Consider the following 15,019-nt stretch of genomic DNA (forward strand, 5'->3'; position numbering starts at 1 on the left):
GCAAATATGCACGAAGAGGGTCAGCAAGAACTTCAAAGCATGGTTTTGCAAATAAGTCCTGTGTTTTATTTTTTTGAAAGTGTGAAAATGTAAGTACACAACACAGTATTATAACATTGGCGTCTGGGAAATGGGCCTGGCCATCAGCAAGGAGAAATGTGTACTGTAATTTGGTTATTGAGGCATGCAGCATGGCCGAAGCAGTTGGTTTGAATGGGAAAGAATATTCTGTTTGCGATTACAGTCTGAAGTGGTGGACTAGATTACAAAATACTTGTGCGACGAGCATTAGCAAGGACCTGAAAGCATGTTTTTGGACATATGTCTTGTGTTTTATTTTTCCAAAGTGTAAGAATGGAAGTAGAAAAACTAGTGATATACATTTGGTGTTTGGGTAGTGGGCCTGGCCCTCGAAAACACAAATGTGTACTCGGATTTGCTTATTGGGGAATGCACCATGGCCAAAAGCCCATACCCCATGGATTTGGAGACTGGCCATGGCTGCAAGCCATGAGCACTAGCCATTGGTTACATTATTAGGGTGTTGTGGAAACTGAGCTGGGATGCAGGTTAGGTGGAGTGAATAAAAGGGGTGGTTTGGTTGGGCTGGAGTCATGGTTGAGCCTTATGCCGTAGGCTACTGAATGATGATTTGCATCCCCAGCATGCTCTGCTGATAATGACAGACATAATTATGTGGTGCAAAAAATATGTTTCTCAAAGGAAACATTATAGTTATTATAGTTCTTTCATATATATGAAAAGAGGAATTATTAATAACTTATATACAGTGATGTAACACCATCTCTCGTTCCGGAAGCACCTCAAAACCTTTCTCTTTGCTTCTGCTTTCTCTCCTCCTCTCCCCTGCTGATTTCCTGGCTGAAACTGACACTGCACTTGCTACCTGGCCACCCTCTGATCTCGGGCCCAGATCCCCTCCCCCGCCAGTTGCACAACTGCACTGCCTTCCTTGCAACCCCGCACTTGGGGACTGTTTTTCTGTGTCCCTACAGTCCATTTACCAGCACTTGACACTTGATGCCTGTACTTACTATTTACCCCTGCACTTGCCAGCTGCTGGCCATACTTTTCTTATTGTTATTTATGCTATTATCCCGTGTACTGCACTTTCCCCTTCCCCCTTCCTATGCACTTGCGCAATTTGAATGATACCTGGCCTAGTAGGATCGTTGTCTGTCTTCCCTCTGTTCCCTCGCCCTTGCCTCGTCGTGCCTTGAAACACTTGTGAATAGGCGCGTTATAAATGCCATATCATATCATATCATATCATATCATATCATATCATATCATATCATGAAAGATTTTCACTTATACAAACCTATTATGACAGAAAAACATTTTTTAAAGGGATATTACGGTTAATATGCATCCTGCCAGATGGACTCCTTTGCTCCAGTAGTTAGCCAGTGGCGTCCCACCTTGCATCCCTTTGAATTTCCCTCCTGGATTCTCATGAGCACTTGCCCATCTGTACTGCCCCTTCTATTTATGCACCTCTCTAACTGTGCAATGCATATGTGCATTTATAGGAGCACTGTGTACAATTATTTTGAATAAGTAAGGGAAATGCAGATAGAAAAGATGTTTAGAAGATGGTGAAATGGCAGTTGGTGTGTGGAAGCTTAATATGGTCATAGGGTTATATGTACAGTTTTTGGAAGTGATTGGTGGATGGATGTGTGACTGTTTGAAAGCTGGCATTGAAGGAATGTTACAAATATAATATTAAAAAGGGTAGACGGGCTGCCCTGTGCGATGATGTGCACATGCCATCCAGGTGTTTTAATGATCAATGGCCTGGAAATTGGACCGTGGAGACTGTGGATAGTTATAAAGGTATTGGTTATGGTCCTTATTGTATGCTAGACAATAGTATTTACGACAGAAAATTGTTTCTTTCCTTTCATATTGTTCTTTAGTATACAATTGTCCATTATTACCATTAGCATAATACAGAACTCTAATGGAAATGTTGTAGAATCTTTTTGAGTCTAGCTACTTTACTGGAAGTGTAAAGTAGATGGAATATATAAGATCTTTTTTTGTAGTTCTATTTTTGTTGGCTTTTTTTATGGGTTTCTTTTGCAGTAGAGGTCAGAATGTAAGGTGGGGAGGGAAATGAGGGAGCATGCACCAACCACAAATATGGAGGGGCAGGTGGACATGGGAAGATGTTGAACATGTTTTACATCTAAGGTAAAGGGTTGTGTTTCTCATGCTACTTGACTACAGCTTCAAAAGCACTTTGAAAAAAATGCACTCCTGTAAACAAATCATTATATTCTAATGTTGCTAATAGAGGAACCTAATCAAACATACATATAGGCAATGGTTACAGCATGCATCATAGAAGTACAATATTTTTAATCTGGTAATTTCTGATAGTAAAATAATAAATGCTACCTTATGAGAGTTTTGAGTAAAGTTAAACATGGAATAAATAGGTAACAATTGAAAACTTATCACACACTTGTGTTAGTCGAAAAAATACATATGCAACCGAACAATGCATACAAATTACAGGCACATACAGGGAAAATAAAGTAAAGAAGAAAGAAACAACAGCAACAAAAAATGACAATAACATTATAGTTAATCATCATGTACACAAATTAATTGTGTGTTTGAGGTGTGCTTGTTGCTCCATGTATTTGCACTATGAGCTCAGATAAAACTCTAAGAAAAGTACTTTAAGAACATATAGAAAGGTACATGTATATATATATATATATATATATATATATATATTCAGTAAAACAACTTTATTAAAGGGACGTTATGGTTAAGTTGCGCTACTAAAAACCTATGAAATTCAGTAATAAAAAACTTTGTTAAAGGGACGTTATGGTTCCAAGTAAAACCGAAAAACCCCTGAAATTCGCTAGTTATGATAAGCTAAGCAACCATAACTCACGCCACCACTGTGCACGGCTAAGACTAACACGCAGGACATCAAAGATGACATCACAAATGTCATTGATGACATCACTGTATTTGTATTTGTATTTTGTTTATTTATATTGCGCACCCTGCCCAAGGGCATCAGGGCACATGTTTGGAAAATGTAGTTACAGATAAGTGTTACATAGATAGGTGCATATTACATTGTATAGACATATTTACATCGCGAATAAGAACATGAATAAGAAACAGTACACGCAAAATGGTCTAAATATACATTATATACAGTGAGTAGCCTGTTTGCGGCTGCCTAAATTACAAATCTGAGACCAATGCATCCTTTTCGTGAAGCCACAGTTTAGTTCTATTTTTGAAGGATTGGATGGATGGAACATTCCTAAAATCAATGGGTAGGGAGTTCCAGAGCTTAGCAGCCAGGACTGGGAAAATCGAGCCTCTAGCTGTCTGAAGCTTGAAACTGGGAACGGTTAGTGTGTGCGCCTGTGCAGATCTCAAGGGTCTGGGTGCTGTATGTTGTGTGAATTGTGTGAAGCGTGTGGACAGGTAAGCAGGTGCAGCATTGTTTTGTGCCTTGTAGGTTAGAACAAGTGCTTTGAGGGAGATGTGAAGTGTAATAGGTAGCCAGTGTAGGTTGCGCCTGGTAGAGGAGATGTGGGAGCGCCTGGGGATGTTGAGAGCTGTCATGATGCCTACCCCCGGGCATCAGGACCAAGGCCTTCAGCTCCGGGGAGCAGGCATCCAGACGTTTGTTTAAACCTCAGCAGCCCCGGCTAGGGGCTGTCTGGGTTCAGTCCTGGCACCTTAGGCGCCAGGCTCATCATAGAAATCAGTCCTGGTGCCACAGGCGCCAGGCTCATAGACTTTACTTACCTGATGCAGACCATGCTGCAAAAGAGTCCAAGCCTACATGAGGCCTGGATGGGACTATTTTGTTACAGGGACTATTTTTTACTCGGGCGTGGCTCTAGGGAACTTCTTACCTGGAACTACTTTGGAGGCTATTTAAACCACACCCGAACAGCAACACATGCTTCGCGTTATTCTGCATCCAGAAACGTGACACTCACCGTGCCTGCAGCCAGCATCCAGTCTTCTGCCACGCCCGCGTGCCTGCAGCCAGCATCCAGTCTTCTGCCACGCCCGCCTCAAATCCGGAGCTCCTAGAATAAAGAAGAAGAAAAGGACAAGGTTAGAAAAACAAACTTATTTCAAATTCCTCACCTAATTCCGGAACCATTTCATCTCCGGACCTGGAAAGTACATCAGTCCTGCACACGTCGCTTCGCCAGCTCCAGCACGGCTCCATACTCACCAGTTCTCACAGCATCTTTCGATCTGGCACAGTCTCCATCATTTCTTCGATGTAATCCGGCACCTAGGGGACACCAGAAAAAAACAAGGTGAACCAAGGGAATCAACAAATACAACCTCTTACCACCATACACTTACCACCAGCGGTATTATTCCATAACTCTCCACATTTTCATATGCCGCATCTGTAAAGAGGGAGAAAAACAACACGTTAACGCAGGCAATAGTTACCGGGCAGCGTTGGGTAACACAGACTCTTACCTGAACTCCAGCAGCAGCTACGAGACCTTCTTCTCACAAACTCAGTTGCAATTTAAGGAAGGAAGGGGACAAGAGTGAACATCGGGCACATTGAACTCTTTGAACTTGATACTTACCAATCCCGCCAGGGACTTCAGAGTCAATACTTACCGGAACTCTCCCGACGCCTTCAAACTAGTGAAGTAACTGGTATCTACGCGCTCCTGCAAGACACGCAGGATGGAGAGCTCATCTTTTACGAACATAAGGAAAATACTTCTTTGGGTCCAGCAGACAAGACTAGGCGGGCCAGTTCAGACAGTCATTTCTGCACTACGCATCACGTTGAAGGAGACCGCAGCTGTCCTGGTCCGATCGACACCCCTGTGGGGTCCAGGTGAGCGTAACAAGAGTGGCCCTAATGGCATTATTCTGGGTGACCTGAAATTTATCAAGGTTTCTTTGATTTGGTTCTGGCGAGGATCAGGCAGTTGTCCGTTGTCAGGAAGGGGCGACAAGCTGTGATGAGTTTATACGTGTACGATGATGCTGAGACTACTGAATTGGTTTGTCTATTGAGAAAGAGAGTGAACTATAGGTAAATTCCAACTGTTTTTGTGACGTTGGTTTTTTTAATAACATTTCCATCAATATTGAAGGAGTTGTATTTGGGGTCGAGTTTCGTGAGTTTGGACTGAGAGCCCAAGATGAGTAGCTCTGTTTTCACGTCATTAAGGCAGAGCCCATGGTGTGCCATCCAGACCTGGATGACCGAGTAGACTGAGTTGAGTGCATTGACATCGGTTACATAGTTGCCAGAGATAGGGATGAGTATCTGGGTGTCGTCCGCATAATTCATGTAGGAGACACCCAGATAGTCAAGAATATCAAAGAGCGGTTTAGTAAAAACGTTGTACAACGTGGGCGATACACAAGAGCCTTGTGGCACTCCGCAAGGGACATGTGCTGGGTCAGCAGCGGCTAAGGGAGAGAAGACCCTCATGGATCTATTTGTCAGGAAGGAGCTGATCCAGGAAGTAGCTGCATCAGAGAAGTGAGCGGCTATCTTAAGGTGATGGCAGAGGATTTGGTGTTCGACCAAATCGAATGCAGCTGAGAGGTCGAGGAGCAGGAGAGCTTGTTTGCCCTTGTCTTGCCGGTCCTCGATTTGTGTTTTCAGGTCAAACAGGGCTGTCTCCGTACTGTGTCTTGGACGGAAGCCAGATTTTCTAAGCCCTAATAGGTTGTGAGTATCAAGGTAATCCTGGATTTGGAGATAGGCTGCACAATCCAGAATTTTGAGTAGGTAAGGCACTGTGGTGATGGGTCTGTAGTTGGTGGGATTGCTAGGGTCAAGGTTAGGTTTTTTAATTAGAGGGATGACCCACGCATCCTTGAGGTTGTCGGGTACTGTGCCCGATTTGAATGAGGAATTGATAAAGGACGTAATGAAGGGGGCGAGGTCCTCTGCCGCTTCCTTTACGACCGGCGCAGGGCAGGCGTCACCTTGGCAGTTGGAAGACTTATGCTTCATGATGATGTTTTCAACTTCCTTAATGGTAAGTGGTGAGAAGCTGAATGGTTTGAAGAGATGCTTTGGAGCGGGGTATTGAACAACTGGGAGTTGCCTGCTGAGTCCGAGAGGTAGCTTTTTTTGGTATTAATTTTGGCTTGAAGCAAGGCAATTTTGTTTAGTAGTGTTTTTGTATATTGGAACACCATTCAGCGTCCGGGGTGCATGTATCCAGTGGAGCGACTGGGGACTCTAGTTCCTTAAGGATCTTAAAGAGTTCCTTGGTATTGGATTGTGCTTGTGTGATCCTAATGTTGTACACTTCTTCTTCGGCCGCTAGAATAGCTTCTTTGTATATGAGGGAGGCTGTCGTAAGTTTATTTCTATTGACTAGTGTAGGTGAGCTTTTCCAATGTGACTCGGCTTTTCTTTTTTCTTTACGCAATTCACGTAAGTGAGGGGTGAACCATGAATTGAGATGGTTGCAAGGTTTTTGTTTGCGCAGTTTGAGTGGGGCAATGGTGTTGAGAGCTTTTAACATGGTGCGGTTGTAGGTATCAACTAGGGCATTAGGGTCCGGGCAAGTGGAGGAGGCAGAATTCAGTAGCGGGAGGATAAGAGGGAGTAGTTTCTCAACCGTAATATCCTTCTTGTTTCGTTTATAGGTGGGCGGGGCAAGGATAGGTTGGTCAGAGGGTGGGCTAGAGTTAATGGAAAATATTATTTTATGGTGATCAGACCATGCACATGGTGTCTCAGATGTTACCTTTAGTGTACAGTTCATGTCTGAGACCCGGTCAAGGGTGTGACCCTTGGTATGGGAGGGTTCCTTAACATGTTGGGTGAGGCTGAAGTCGGCCAGAACACTGGCTACGTCACTGGCTTTGGCATCATTCGTATCCTGGTATCCCAAGGTCGCCAAGTATGATGATTTGAGATTTAGGCTTGGTGTTAGATGCTAGGATGGATGAGATGTCCTCCACAAATGTGGAGGTAGGGCCGGGTGGCCTGTATATGAGATGCACTGAAGCGGTGTGATTGGGTGAGATCGGTAGTTTAATCGAGAGTAGTTCAGCTGATGGCAGCTGTAGGGTGTTGGCAGCTCTAAGATTAAGCAAGCTCTTAAATATAAATGCTAATCCCCCCCTTTAGTTTGCTTAGTGTCCCTATCGCATCTGATAATGGAGTTGTTATCAGGGATGGCTAGGGTCAGGGTATGACCCGAGGACGCCTACAGCCAGGTTTCCGTGTTAGCAAGAAAGTCAAGGTTTTCTGTCACAATGAAATCTGCAATGTCTAAGGCATGAGCGGGGACAGAACGTGTGTTAATAAGTGCACCTTTGAGTTTGGTCACAGTGTTGGAATAATTGGCAGTGGCGGTTGCAACAATTATCGGCGCAACAGGGACAGTGGTGTTTTTTGTTTTTTCCATACCAAGGATGTTCATGTGATATGACCAGCGGTGACATCTGGATACTAATCTTTGGTTTCTGACTGATGTGGCACATGGTTGACTCGTGAGGTTGGGCGATGTTAATCTTGTCAGGAGAGACAGTGTAGGTTTATACGTATCAGCATTCCGTATGCCTGTTTCAGACATGGAGTGATGACAGGTGGTTGAGGAGATGCTATTGAGTGATGTAGTTTGGGAGCCTGGTGGGTGGTACAGGCGAGAGCCAAGCCTAACATTCCTGATGCTAATAGGGCAGGGTTGGTTAGGGGTAGGTTTGTGGTGAAATGTTGTAACCAGAGGGCTGGTGGATTTAGATATGGTTTGGGCGATGTTGTGTTGCATAAGGGAGGTACGCAGGGTAGGTTTGTATACATTGTAGGAGACATTGTTGTGTGCATTGTAGGGGAGGTTGGTATATGGTGTTGGGCAGTAGTGGGGTTGAGCTGTGGGCCAAATATAGCCAGAAAGGTGAGCAATACGTAGGGGGCGAAATGTAGGGTAGGCAGATGTGCGAGCTATAAGGTACTAACAAACGAGGCTGAGTAATGCGGGTGTGTTCTAGGGGCACAATACATTTTAGAAAATGATGAAGGATAACTACTTCGATAGACTAGCCGGGAAGGGGAGTAACAGATAACGACTGGCAACCAATACCGGCACAACGAGTCTACCAATTCCCGGCAATAACTAAATGTACCAGACATAGGGCCTCATCACGACCTCGGCGGTAACCCTTAAATCCGGCGGTTGCACTATTACCGCTGGATTTAAGGGTCTGCCGAATCAGGGCTTAGGCGGATTTCAACCCAGCTCTGAGCTGGTGTGAAATCCGCAGAGAATTCACGCTCATACCGCCGGCAGGAAATCCGCCGGCGGTATGAGCATGAAATTTCCCCATTGAGCCCAATGGGGAATGGGGCATTCCCGAATGGGCTCAATGGGGAATGGGGACTTCCAAGTCCGCCCAACTCGTGATCCCGCGCTATTAGCGCCGGGGGCCATGGCGGTCGCGCTAATAGCCCCCGCGCTAATACCGCCGGCGTTACCGCGGAGGTCGTGATGAGGCCCATAAAGTGCCCTGAGCAAACATAATGAGTACAAATGCCTAGCAATGACCATAAGTAACAGGCATATAATGACCTGTGCAGACACAATGAGTACAAATGCCTAGCAATGACCATAAGTAACAGGCATATACTGGCCTGTGCAGACACAATGAGTACAAATGCCTAGCAATGATCATAAGTAACAGGCATATAATGGCATGAGCAGACACGAGTACAAATGCCTAGCAATGACTAAATGTAATGACATATAGTGACCTGAGCATGCACAGTGAGAACAAATGCCTAGCGATGACCATAAGTAACAGGCATATAATGACCTGTGCAGACACAATGAGTACAAATGCCTAGCAATGACCATAAGTAACAGGCATATAATGACCTGTGCAGACACAATGGGTACAAATGCCTAGCAATGACTGAATGTAATCAGCCATGTAGTGACCTGAACAGACACAGTGAGTACAGATGCCTAGCAGTGACCATATGAGTCAGACACAATGAGAACTGGGGGGCACAGTAAGTACAAGTGCCTTGCAATGACCAGCGTAACAGGCACGTGATGAGCTAAGGAGGCACAAAGGTTGGGCAGTGCAATACAGAAGACTGTCACACGGAGTGGTGCTCTCGGGAAGTACGGTGAAAGGGCGGTGCCAGTCATAGATAGGAGATGCGGCACAATGTGCAGGAAACACGATCAGAGTCATATGCATACAATGTGCTAGTGGTCCGTTTTACCAGCAGTACAAATAAATCTTAAGAGAATGTTTTACAAGCAGTCCATAAAGAAAGCTAAATGTCCATTTTACAGGCAGTGCATAAAATGCTAAGCGGCTGTGCATTGGATCAAAAAAGGTTATGATACACAGTGTCTAAAGGGGAGGGGACGATGGTTTCAATCTTCAGGTAATACCAATGGGTTATTGGAGGCGTGCCGGGGGAAAAATAATGGACAAAGTGGTGCAGCTGCGTTTGACATGGATAGTACAGCGGTGCAGTGACGTGCGAGTCAAATGAGTGACGAGTTCCAACGAGGTATCGTACATATAACAAGATAAGTGAGTGAGTCAACGGTGCGCTGAGCGAACACTTACCCAGATGAATGGGTGGTAGGCTTTGACTGTGAAGGCGTTGTCAGGAGACTAGGGCAGCGTTCGTGGCCCCTGGCTCCGACAGCTCACGACAGGCTCCAGACAGGCAGCCTTGTTGGGTGGCCTTAGTGGGTTGGGCCAGCTATCGCCTGCCAGCGATCATATTTGCTAGAAGAATAGAAGGTAGGCCAATCCAAACTGATCAGGCCAGATGGAGGCTGTTTAGCAGTATCAGGGTGGCGGTGGCCATTTTGAAGTGTGGGATGCCTCGTGTCTTGCAATGAAGACACTGAGAAAAAAGGCAAACAAATGGAAAATAGTGACAATTCATCAAGAAAGCACTATTTTTAGTAGCAACTCGAACGGATGCGGTTGCAAATGCTATTTAAAATTATGCTCATGACAAAAATGATCTCGTAGCTCGGCGGACTCAGGTGGAGACAAAGACCATCTCTGGTTTCACCTGTGGTGTGGGTGGCCCCTGCTCCTGCAGTTGGGGGGCTAACCAGCATCTCTGGAGGCTCGTGTTGACTGGCATCACATGTGCATTTACGTTTCATGAAAAGTGTGTACAAGAGATTGTTATTATAATGTTGACAAAAAAGTGTCAAGGGTCATTGGAATAAATATCATGAGCTACTTAGTGCACTAAGCAATGCATCCATATAAATAGCATTCTATTATGAAGTTCTATCCAGCATACTAAGCTACTCATTTAGAAACATAGGCATTGTGTGCAGCATACATGATGGAGGTGTAATATTCATAATCTTGCCATGTTGGACAGTGAAATGATAACTGCTTTCTTATTAGAGTTTTGCGTATTGTGAAACATGTAATAAGTAGCTAATGAAACCCACTTACTACATTGCATTTTTACAGACAAAACACAAAGAGACAACAACACATACAAATATGAGTATATACAGGGAAAGTGAAGTAAGCAAAAAAGCAGCAGTAGTAGCAGAAAGTGTTCATAACCTTACTGATTATCTTAGTGCAGAGAAATGATTGCTCTGTTTCAAAGCTGCTACTTCCCCTATGTATATGTATTATATGATGTGATATAACCCTAAGGAAAGATGTGTGAGTATGATATATACAAATATGTGCATGTACAGGTAAAGTACAGTAATACAAAAACAACAGAACTATCAGAAAGTGCTGTTAACCCTCCTAGTTATCTTCATGCACAGAAAGCATTGCTGTCTTTCAAGCCTGTGTCTTCCCCTGTGTATATTTTTCATATGATGTCACTAGACCCTAAGGGAATTACTGTAAGAACATACTTGAAGGATACGTCTACAAATATAGTACCTTTTAAATTTTTAGTTCCTGACAGTTACTGAAGAAAACCATTTGGCCTAGATATGTCAGTAAAGGAAAAAAGGGGGAGCCAGTCATGTGATGTCATCAGTGATGTCATCAATGACATTTGTGATGTCATCTTTGATCTCCTGGGTGTCAGTCTTAGAAGTGCATGGTGGTGGCGCGAGTTATGGTTGCTTAGCTTACCATAACTAGTGAATTTCAGGGGTTTTTCGGTTTTACTTGGAACCATAACGTCCTTTTAACAATGTTTTTTTACTGAATTTCATAGGTTTTTAGTAGCGCAACTTAACCATAATGTCCCTTTAGCAAACCTTTTTTTACTGAATATACATTTTCATAGTGTGAATTTGATAGATGTTTACTACGATTCCCTTACTTTATATACATGTAACATAGAACATACCGAACACCCCGCTAATGATTTTGGTGTCCGCGGACGGTCACGGACGACATCAACACTACCCAAATACTTAGGGGTATCTAAAATTGTTCTATCATACCACATAAACACTGCACAAGTTCAAACAGCAGCACATAACACATCATATATAATAATAAATAAGCAGTGGAACCTACATATTTAACAAATCATCCATCCAATTAAATACCATATGTAATAAAATGGATTATACCATAACAAAAAAGATATGCCTCCAACATAATTACCTCACAGAAACTGCAGAGCTAGAAGCAACAATAGACCTACACAACACTACGAATATAACTTACCAGAAACTAGTAAGTAAACTTAATGTTTCTTATATATTTCTAAACTTTTTGTATGAGGTACACTACAATTAATATATTTTTGGTTTTCACACAGAAATGTGCAGTACTTTGGAGTGGCTTGAGGACAATTTTCCACGTGAGGATATGTCTGAAGACAGTGATAATAATGGTAGACACTTCTCCATATAAGCAAATTAATAATCATTACTTAATGTGTACTTAACATATATATATTTATTTTTAACAGACCATGCACACATTGAAAATATTACACCAAAAGACACATAGGAAAAGACTCTGGAACACATGGAACAGAAAATAGACATGCTCAAGGAAGATTTCAATGGTTTGAAACAGTTAGTGGAGGACCACATAAAAGAAAAAATTAAGTACCATTGTCCCACCTGTACCTGTGCCCCCTCTCCATGTCCCAGTGAACTATCCCCAAACCCTCAACACCAAGATAAACGTTTTGGTGAGACTTCCATCCCTTCATCCCCTCCCATCCATCCCCTCCAAACCCTAATTCCCCTGTATTTGTATCAGTTTCTGCTTCCCCCTCTCTTTCATAAATAGTGTATATGTACATAATAAAAAAAAGTTATGTTTTTTTAATGAAATTCTGTGTGTCTTATTTTTTTTAAAAGCAGTTAAAATTTCCGTGGACAGCGTGCCTGTCCAGCCTGTCCATAATTAACTAAATGGGGGTTTCCTAAGGACACTTTACCTGTCCGTACAATTCGCAACCAAGATGGAACTGTTCATAGAACATGCGCAGTGTCCAGGATGTCCGTAGTCAAACAAAATGGAGGTGTCCTAAGGACACTACACCTGGCCGTACAGTCTGCAGAACATCTATGCACATGCGCACCACACCTGTAAGTCCTGCAAACATCGCGCCTGTCCGTAACTGTCCGTCTAACTTGTGTCACACTTTTAATTACTTTCAGGACCCAAACACTGTCCATAGAACACCTGTGTGCATGCACACGACCGTTTCTGTGCATTTGGTGTCCTGCGGACACCCATTCCCTTCGCGGACGTGATCCCAACGTCATCATGTGACCGCACCCACACTGAGCGTGTGTCCTAATTTGCGTACTCTGTACGGTTCCCCAATATTTTAAATGAATTTATTCAGACAATCCAAATAATTTGACAGTAAAAATTCACCATTTCACATGTCCCAAACAATGGCCCCGGCTTGCCACATACTTTTGTAATTTTTTGAATGCTTTTGAGTGTTCGATATGGTCGCAAGGCGCTTCCCTCCACCCCTATAAAAGGCCACACCCCAGAGCTGATCTTCTTGTACTTATGGCTATTGCAGATTGACTTTTTCTGCCTTTGCTGCTGTTGCTGAGATTATCTCAGCAACCCTAATGGCATCCATGGCTGCTGTTGCTACATCTGCTTCAGCACCACCCCCAAACCCTCCACCACCACCACCTCCCCAAGGGCCTGCAGAGGGGAACACCCGTGAGGATGTAGAGAACGAGGATGAAGATGATGAAGAGAAGGAGGTCGAGGAACTCTCTACTACCAGCACTCACCGGGAGTCTTGGGTGTGGCGCTTGTTTACCATTTATGGTAACATACCAAAAGCACGTGCGAACACGGTAACCTGTAACCAGTGCAAATTGGTGCTGAGTCGTGGGAGACGTGGTTCGTGCAGCTTTGGTATGACATCCATGAAGCGACACCTAACTTCGTTCCACAGTGAGGACATTTGCAAGGTTGTACCTTGTGATAAACTTAGCAGGTTGAGTTCCTCTACAGCATCCTACGTTTCCGCTCCTCTCACCACAAGAGACACTCCTGTGGGAGAGCGCGTCCCTCCAGCTGCTTCACAGGCCATTCGCGATGCTGTTGAGCCTTACCTTTCAAGGGTCACAATATTGTGTATGTACTGCGACGTAGTGCTCTGCAGGGGGAGAGTCTTCGAAGTGCTTTCGAGACTATGGTCACGGACCACCAGAAGACCTGGTACCTCCCTAAATAAGGCCCACCCTACATCTTCCTCTCTCCACCTGCCCTTTCTTATCCCCGTGGTTGGTGTCCCTTGCTTACCCTCCTTTCCCCTCCTCTCCTAGTGTGTCATGTGTAAAAAAGCAAAAAAATTATAAACAACAAAAATCCAAAAAAAGGCTCTTTTCAGAGCCGACTTTCGCAGGTTGAAAATAGAAGTGTCAAATAAACAGTGCAGGGCCTCACGTATTTTTTGAAAGTCCGCGGACAGATACAATTTTGGGGTGCTGCCCTAGCAAAACCAATGCACTTTTCTCTGGGAGGAAGTGGTGGCTCTGAAAAGAGACTTTTTTCGTGGTGTTTTTGTGTGTTTGAAAAACTTGGAATCATCAACATCTACTGCAAAATAGATGACTATAATTCCAAAAAAGGTTGCAATGCATTTTGTACATTTCTCAGAAAAATCTGATTGCCAGCATATGTAAGATGGACTCCATCTCTGCGAAAAATGTATGTGCTACGAAACATAATATTTTCATTGTGTGAAAAGAGGACATGCCAACATCTCTTAGAAGGGCACAAACAGCCCTATTGACATTGCACCTCGCTTTTTCCATTTGTGGACCAAATGAAGAAGAACGCAGCCACATTTGTCTTTGGCAATACAAGAAAAAATTACATGGGATTTGGAAACATGTCCATGACCTTCTCAAGTCCTCCTTTCATTGCAAATTGCAAAGAAATTCCAGACACATGTCCTAAACTGTTCCCTCCACAATGAATTATAATTATGTCTGGATGATGCTCTGTCTCTAAAGTAGCACAGAGAGGTACCAAGTCCAGCCACTTCATTCCACACACTCCATGCCAGTGCACTTCCACATGAGGGAATCCAAGATCTGCAACTACTCCACAACGTCTGCATGCAACTCCAACCAATATATCCATGAGTCTCCCAAAATCCAGATAATCTGTTTTTGAAAACACACAGCCATAGCTATCTGTTCTTCTCTCAGGAAAAAGATGTTCTCACAAAATCTCTCATTACACAACACACCCACAAAACTTTACTGACCAATCCCTAGCTCCGCTCATTCTCATTTGCATACCTCTCCACCCCAGAATCCCTGTATGTAATATGCGCTGTCCGCAGACTACCGCCATGTCTGCAAACATATCGAAGATCTGAGCGTGGTGAATGTACATTTAAATAGTGTGCCCCATTTCCCCTTTGAGGAGGGCTCAGAAAAGAGATGGTTTTTTTGTTTTTTTGCAGATGCCTCACAGGCACCTGTTATTTTGTATTTTTTTGTGGTTTTTTTTCTTACTTTACAACTAAAATCTTCACATAGCCTTCTCCAAAGCAACCCTT

Source organism: Ambystoma mexicanum, chromosome 12 (genome assembly GCF_040938575.1).
Source record: "Ambystoma mexicanum isolate Mex_15411 chromosome 12, UKY_AmexF1_1, whole genome shotgun sequence".
Taxonomy (NCBI): Eukaryota; Metazoa; Chordata; class Amphibia; order Caudata; family Ambystomatidae; genus Ambystoma; species Ambystoma mexicanum.